The following is a 7,500-nucleotide window of genomic DNA, read 5'->3' on the forward strand; positions in this document are numbered from 1 at the left end:
GCAGTGCAGTCTAATGGCTGCAGCCGGTGTGACTGGTGTGTGGAGGGATCGTCAGCAGCGCTATCCCATTGTTTATACTGTCAATATCCAAATGTGAATCATGATTATCCAGAATAAGTAAAACTGGACGATCATTATTTGCGCCGCTGTGGTTCTTGAAATGCTTTAGAAAATCGGGGAAATGTGCCCGTGTCATCCAGCCGGATGAGTTCGCAGTTCCAACACAACCGATAGGACCCCCCTTCAGGAAATAATCCTTGAACTTAACACGAGGAAATATATAAAAAAAAAAAAGGCGGCACCATATTTCCTGTGGCACTGACAGCCAGTGCCATTGTTACTAATTCCCCGCGTTCTGCTGAGACTATTCTTCCGACGTGCTTTTCACCACGATGACTTACGACCTTAGAGGGCACCTGTACCGTTGTGATTGCAGTCTCATCCATGTTGTACACGCAGCCAGGATCAAAACTGTATTTCTCATAGAGACTCTTCAGCTTCTCAAAAAAGAGACCCACATTAAATTTGTTGAAAGCTGTGGCTCTCTGTAGACTAGTGGCCTCAGGCTTACGAATGGACAAATTATGGCGTTGAACAAAACTTCCGAACCACTCTTTGCCTGCCATTTCGGTTTTGTTCCACGTAACGGGAATTTTCCTGCCCAGCTTCTTGGCAAACTGAAAAGCGAGAGTTTTCACATCTCTTGGTCCAAGTCCAAAATAGAGATCACCAGCTTTAGTGATGTAAGTCACAAGAGCAGCTTCTTGTTCCTTTATAAACATTCTACGCGGTCTCTGAAGCTTCAATGTTGGCAAAGAATATTGCATCAGAGCGGCATCAGCATTGGATTCGGTGGAGGATTTGCTTCATTTTCCTCCTTAAAATAGCGTCTTAATGTCTCATAATTTACACCAAACTCGACGCTGGCCTTTCTGAAACTGGTGTTGCCAAGGCGCAATGCGTATATAGCATTGCGAAGGTTGTTTGCATCGAGTGGCTTTAACTTCCGTTTATACGTACGCACCATGCCTAAAATTGAGGTTATGTTAATTATAATTATATTGATTGCCATTTACACATCCAATATATAATTTATTGGAAGTAAATTATACATATCTCTCAATCTTATCTACTCCAGGAAGTTATAATTCAAAATTATTGAATATAATGTAAAGGTTCACTGGGATTTCTTTTTTTTATTCACAGAGTTCACAGAAATTTTTCGCCTGTTTCACATGACAATCGGAAGGGATTAAGCCAATCATAACGCGTCCAGTTATAAGAGTTGGTATACCACAATGTGAAAAAGTTTGCTTATGCGTTAAAATTGATTTTTGTGCAGTAATACTAAGCAAAGTTGATTTTTTTGTGAAATTCAGCAATTTGATGGATAAAAATGGTCATGGGAAATCATCTTTCATATGAAACCCGAGACAAAAAAAATGGTCATTTATCTGATTCTTGAGCTAAGCAGTTAAGCAATGTCATTTACGTTCCCTGGTAATATTATTTATAATACATCGTTGTTAAATTAATGTAATAAGATTATTTTTTCTCTTTTGTTTTCAGATTTTTTCTGCATAGATCAACTTGTGAGAATGATCACCAAGTAAAAATACTTGGTATGCTACGATTGTGATATACCAACTAATTATATAAAATCACTTCTCATGAACAAAATGGATAATTTTCCTGACCAAATGGCCCCTGACAACACAATTCTTTTAACCCTTTCGCGTCCAAGTGAAACATTGAAACATGCGCTCTTCTTCTCACGATATTTTTAAGTCAAAACGTCTTTTTAGACCTCTTTAAATCATAATATTGTCTATAAATAGACAATTTAAATCATAATATGTGAGGGAATATGAAAGAAGTTGCTGAACTCAAGAACTAATTTTTTTTAGAGAAATTAAGTAAGCAAAAATAATTATATTTGAATTATTACTAATATAAAAGCATTTTAATCAACTTTTTGATTGACTTTTCCATAAACATAGATTAAAATAAAACATAAAATAAAAAAAAAGTTACAGTGAATAAACCAAGACCGATGTGAGTGTTTTTGACGTGTATCTATATGCAATGTAGAGCATGATTCTTCCATGCAATCCTTTCTGTTACAATAACTCAATAAGGGATTAAATATTTAAGTATAGATCAATCCAAATGTAAATAAACCACAAGGCCGAAGGCGGGAAACTATGTTCAGGACGAAGGATTTTTCAGTTTTTCACTATTTTTCTCTCACTGTCGAATGTTTCACAGTGCGTTTGTACAATTTGGAGCGATGTTTTTGCTACACTCTTGCGTGATTTTTCATTGTGTGAAACATACAGATTTCATAGAAAATCCCCTGAAAATGTAGTTCTTGAATAAAATGTAATTTAGAGAAATAGCTAAAATGATTTCAAAAATTTGATTTTTCTGAAAAAAATCTTTTTGAACTAGAGAAAATGTATGAATTAACCAATCAAATGATGATATTCATAAAGGATCTTAAAAAATTCTGTAAATTTGCAAATTTTTCATAGCTGTATAAGTGACAAAAGATCTATGTTGACCAGATATGTTAAAATTTAATAAAATTTTTAATTTAAACTTGTTCAATGACCGCGTGAATTTAAGAACTTTGTTGAATGATTAAATATCCACAAAAGGAGTAGGATTTTAATTAAAGGCTCCAAAACTGATCAGAGCTTGAAGTATTGAATGAGACAAATGTCAAATTGGTGTATAAAAATATGTACACTTTTTTAGTCAAAAATACGATCGTTTGAAATTAGTTTTTGTCAGTTTCAGATCAAAGTGTCAGATTTTAATTGAATTTGGTATTCTAGGAAATTTTTTTCATACTTAATCAGCCATTTCCATTTCAGTTTAGAGAAATGGTATAGAAACAAGATATAGGAACTCATTGAATGTGAGTTTCTGAGTCTTGCTACACGAATAAAGTTGTCTATGTATTGAGTTTCATTTTATTATAAAGATTGAAATGTTAGTGAGTTTTTTTGATATGTGTTAGTAGGAAGCTTATTAGTATTGGTGGTGTATTTTTTGAATGTGTTATACGTACACACTAGTCGTCTTATATTACGAACATCGTAATGTACGTTAAGTAAGGTGTGTTGTGTAAATTGATGATAATGATGCTCTTCATGTCATTTGATGTGTCGAGTATATGTTATTGATGGCATATTGAAAAATTGATATGACATTATTCTGGTTGATCCTGCCAGTAGTTATATGCTTGTCTCAAAGATTAAGCCATGCATGTCTATGTACAAACTATCTTATAGTGAAACCGCAAAAGGCTCAGTATAACAGCTATTATTTATTTGATTATTAACCCAGTTACTTGGATAACTGTGGTAATTCCAGAGCTAATACATGCAAACAACATGGATCCCTGCAGCAATGATGTGGGTGAGACGTGTGCTTTTATTAGATTAAAACCAAGATTCACTTTGGTGGATTTTTTTTTAGATGAATCTGGATAATTATGGCTGATCGTATGGTCTCGTACCGACGATAGATCATTCAATTGTCTGCCCTATCAACTATTGATGGTAGTATAGAGGACTACCATGGTTTCTACGGGTAACGGGGAATCAGGGTTCGATTCCGGAGAGGGAGCCTGAGAAACGGCTACCACATCTAAGGAAGGCAGCAGGCGCGTAAATTACCCAATCCCGGCACGGGGAGGTAGTGACGAAAAATAACAATACAGGACTCACATCCGAGGCCCTGTAATTGGAATGAGTACACTTTAAATCCTTTAACAAGTAACAATTGGAGGGCAAGTCTGGTGCCAGCAGCCGCGGTAATTCCAGCTCCAATAGCGTATATTAAAGTTGTTGCGGTTAAAACGTTCGTAGTTGAATTTGTGTCCCACACGAGCAGTATACCCAAGTACGGGTTTGTACTGCTTGTTGTATGTGCATCAGTAAAATGATGCGCATGTAACCTTTGGTGTGATGGATGTTTTATCGGTGAGGGAAACGACCTTTGCTTCTAAGCTTTGGCACGACCCTTAAGTAAAAAACCCATTTTAGTGTTCTTTACCGAATGCTATTGTGGGCCGATACAATTACTTTGAACAAATTAGAGTGCTTAAAGCAGGCTAAATGTAATGAAAATTATAACGCCTGAATATATTTTGCATGGAATAATGGAATAGGACCTCTGTTCTATTTGATTGGTTTCTAGATCAAGAGGTAATGATTAATAGAAGCAGTTGGGGGCATTAGTATTACGAGGCGAGAGGTGAAATTCGTAGACCCTCGTAAGACTAACTTAAGCGAAAGCATTTGCCAAGGATGTTTTCATTAATCAAGAACGAAAGTTAGAGGATCGAAGGCGATCAGATACCGCCCTAGTTCTAACCATAAACGATGCCAGCTAGCAATTGGATGTGGCTACTTAGCTTCAGGCTCATTCAGTCGCTTTCCGGGAAACCAAAGCTTTTGGGCTCCGGGGGAAGTATGGTTGCAAAGCTGAAACTTAAAGGAATTGACGGAAGGGCACCACCAGGAGTGGAGCCTGCGGCTTAATTTGACTCAACACGGGAAAACTTACCAGGTCCGAACATAAATGAGTAAGACAGATTGATAGCTCTTTCTCGAATCTATGGGTGGTGGTGCATGGCCGTTCTTAGTTCGTGGAGTGATTTGTCTGGTTAATTCCGATAACGAACGAGACTCAAACTTTTTTAAATAGATGCCTGCAGGATTATGACGCTGAAGCCGTGTATGTGCGTGGGTGCTTTGGCTTGCTTGCAAAAGCAAGTCGTTGTACTTTCTGCGTATGCGGTGGAGTTGTACCTGCTGGGTTTGTCTTGAAAGGACACTTTGCTTCTTAAAAGGACAAAATGCGTCTAGCATTATGAGATTGAGCAATAACAGGTCTGTGATGCCCTTAGATGTCCTGGGCAGCACGCGCGCTACAATGAAAGTATCAATGTGTTTTATCCTTGACCGAGAGGTATGGGTAAACATTGAACCACTTTCTTGGTTGGGATTGTGGACTGTAACTGTCCACATGAACCCGGAATTCCCAGTAAGTGTGAGTCATAAGCTTGCATTGATTACGTCCCTGCCCTTTGTACACACCGCCCGTCGCTACTACTGATGAATTGTTTAGTGAGGTCTCTGGACGTGTACGCCGAAATACTCTTGTAGTAATTTGGTATGTTACACAGAAGTTGACCGAACTTGATTATTTAGAGGAAGTAAAAGTCGTAACAAGGTTTCCGTAGGTGAACCTGCGGAAGGATCATTGATAAATTATATATTTATCTACATTTTGAGTGTTTTTTTTTTGCAATAAATTACACTTTGTTGCAGAAAAGTCCGGTTTATATACACAAAAAAAAACATATTGAAGCCGGGATAAAAATGAATGATATTCTTTCATTCCTTAAATCTGTTAATATTCAGATGCCAATCCAATATAAATGAAAATTCACAAAGAATTCTCATTTGGATGACCGTGAAAATATTTAATTTTTTTTGTGTATATAACATGTGTGTAGTTTAAAATCAGCATGAGCTTTAAGAAGCTTAGGTATTTCTTTATTCTACATGGCATGTAAAATACCTCAAAAAATAAACATTATTGATAAATGTATGAATGTACGTTTATCAGCCATATTATTTTATTTTATCATTTTGTCTTTTACTTTTTTTTTGTTTGCTTAAATGTGCAAAAAGGGAAATAAAAAGAAATTAAACTAATAATCAACCCTATACGGGGGATCACTTGGCTCGTGGGTCGATGAAGAACGCAGCTAACTGTGTGAAATCGTGTGAACTGCAGAACACATGAACATCGACATTTTGAACGCATATTGCGGTTCATGCAAAAGTTTTCTCGGAAACTGCATGGACCACGTATGGTTGAGTGTCGTAAAAATAAGCAATTCAAATTGTTTTTTCTTAACTGAAAAAACATTGGGGCTATGATTCTCTTAATTATATGATTCATGCTCTTAATAAAATGTTTGAAATACATTTTGAATGTACCCGAATTGAAAAGTAATTCAATACAAGAAGGTATATATCAAAGTCATTGAATAAAATAATAATCATGTACTATATATACGAAAAATTAAACTTGTATTGCAATTGCAAAGGGGCTATTCAATATAAAAATGTAAAAACAAAAATAAAATAAAATGCGATCTCAACTCATACGTGACTACCCCCTGAATTTAAGCATATTAATAAGGGGAGGAAAAGAAACTAACTAGGATTCCCTTAGTAGCGGCGAGCGAAACGGGAAAAGCCCAGCACTTAGCCCATTAATTTTAACTAATTAACTGGGGATGCAGTGTATGGAGAGTTCATTAGCTTATTGCAATAGATATGTAAATTCAAGTCCATCTTGAATGGGGCTACTTAACCCATAGAGGGTGCCAGGCCCGTAGAAATTACTATCTGCAATTTGCGAACTTCTCTTAAGAGTCGTGTTGCTTGATAGTGCAGCATTAAGTGGGTGGTAAACTCCATCTAAGGCTAAATATAACCACGAGACCGATAGAGAACAAGTACCGTGAGGGAAAGTTGAAAAGAACTCTGAATAGAGAGTTAAAAAGTACGTGAAACCGTATAGGGGTTAAGCCCGTTGAATCTAAATATCCGATAGATGAAATTCAATACAACACCTCACGGTGTCGTATGCACTTTTCATCTAGTAGGACACTGCAATCCGTTAGATTAAATATAGTTGCTTGCATACTATATTTGAACTTATCAATGGAATTCTCTTAGATTGTTTATCTGTTAATAGTACTCAACATACTATTCGATAAATCTATTTAGGAATTTCGATAATGTACGACTGACGGATTAACAAAAATCATACAACATGCATATGTAATATACTTCGGTGAATTTGTATGTATTTGATTTGCAGTGCACTATGTAGATTTAGATACCTTCGGGGCCCGTCTTGAAACACGGACCAAGGAGTCTAGCATGTATGCAAGTTATTGGGGTTTATTCTATTAATTCTCATCTCTTATGGGGTGAAATTGTAGAATAAAATAAAAAAAACCCAAAAGCGAAATTAACGTAACTGTTTTACATGGGATTACATTTATTTCTCTATGAGTTATAAATAAATTTCCATCCCAGGGCGACTTACAATTAATGCGCAAGCATTATGAAGTCGTACCTTGAGCATACATGGTAGGACCCGAAAGATGGTGAACTATGCCTGATCAGGTTGAAGTCAGGGGAAACCCTGATGGAGGACCGAAACAGTTCTGACGTGCAAATCGATTGTCAGAATTGGGTATAGGGGCGAAAGACCAATCGAACCATCTAGTAGCTGGTTCCCTCCGAAGTTTCCCTCAGGATAGCTGGTACACATTCATATAAAATAATCTTATCCGGTAAAGCGAATGATTAGAGGCTTATTGGGGACGAAACGACCTCAACCTATTCTCAAACTTTAAATGGGTAAGACCTCGACTTTCTTGATTGAAGTCTCGTTCGA

At 36.6% G+C, this 7,500-nt stretch overlaps 2 protein-coding genes and 3 non-coding genes across 7 annotated transcripts in view; 3 read left to right on the plus strand and 2 right to left on the minus strand.

Annotated features, from left to right (window-relative positions):
• The window catches only part of LOC129797635 (cytochrome P450 6A1-like), a 690,618-nt gene that overhangs the window by 163,101 nt on the left and 520,017 nt on the right, over positions 1 to 7,500 (minus strand). The window lies entirely within an intron of this gene.
• The window catches only part of LOC129797630 (cytochrome P450 6a9-like), a 667,408-nt gene that overhangs the window by 163,101 nt on the left and 496,807 nt on the right, over positions 1 to 7,500 (minus strand). The window lies entirely within an intron of this gene.
• On the plus strand, positions 3,220 to 5,280 carry LOC129788236 (small subunit ribosomal RNA). The gene has a single exon (XR_008750348.1). It is a non-coding gene; the product is annotated as a small subunit ribosomal RNA (ribosomal RNA).
• LOC129788212 (5.8S ribosomal RNA) lies at positions 5,741 to 5,907 on the plus strand. The gene has a single exon (XR_008750325.1). It is a non-coding gene; the product is annotated as a 5.8S ribosomal RNA (ribosomal RNA).
• The window catches only part of LOC129788238 (large subunit ribosomal RNA), a 3,891-nt gene continuing 2,569 nt past the window's right edge, over positions 6,179 to 7,500 (plus strand). Inside the window, exon 1 of the ribosomal RNA XR_008750350.1 lies at positions 6,179 to 7,500. This exon is cut by the window's right edge and continues 2,569 nt beyond it. This is a non-coding gene — a ribosomal RNA (large subunit ribosomal RNA).

The sequence above is a fragment of the Lutzomyia longipalpis genome, chromosome 1, assembly GCF_024334085.1.
Source record: "Lutzomyia longipalpis isolate SR_M1_2022 chromosome 1, ASM2433408v1".
In the NCBI taxonomy this organism is placed as follows: Eukaryota; Metazoa; Arthropoda; class Insecta; order Diptera; family Psychodidae; genus Lutzomyia; species Lutzomyia longipalpis.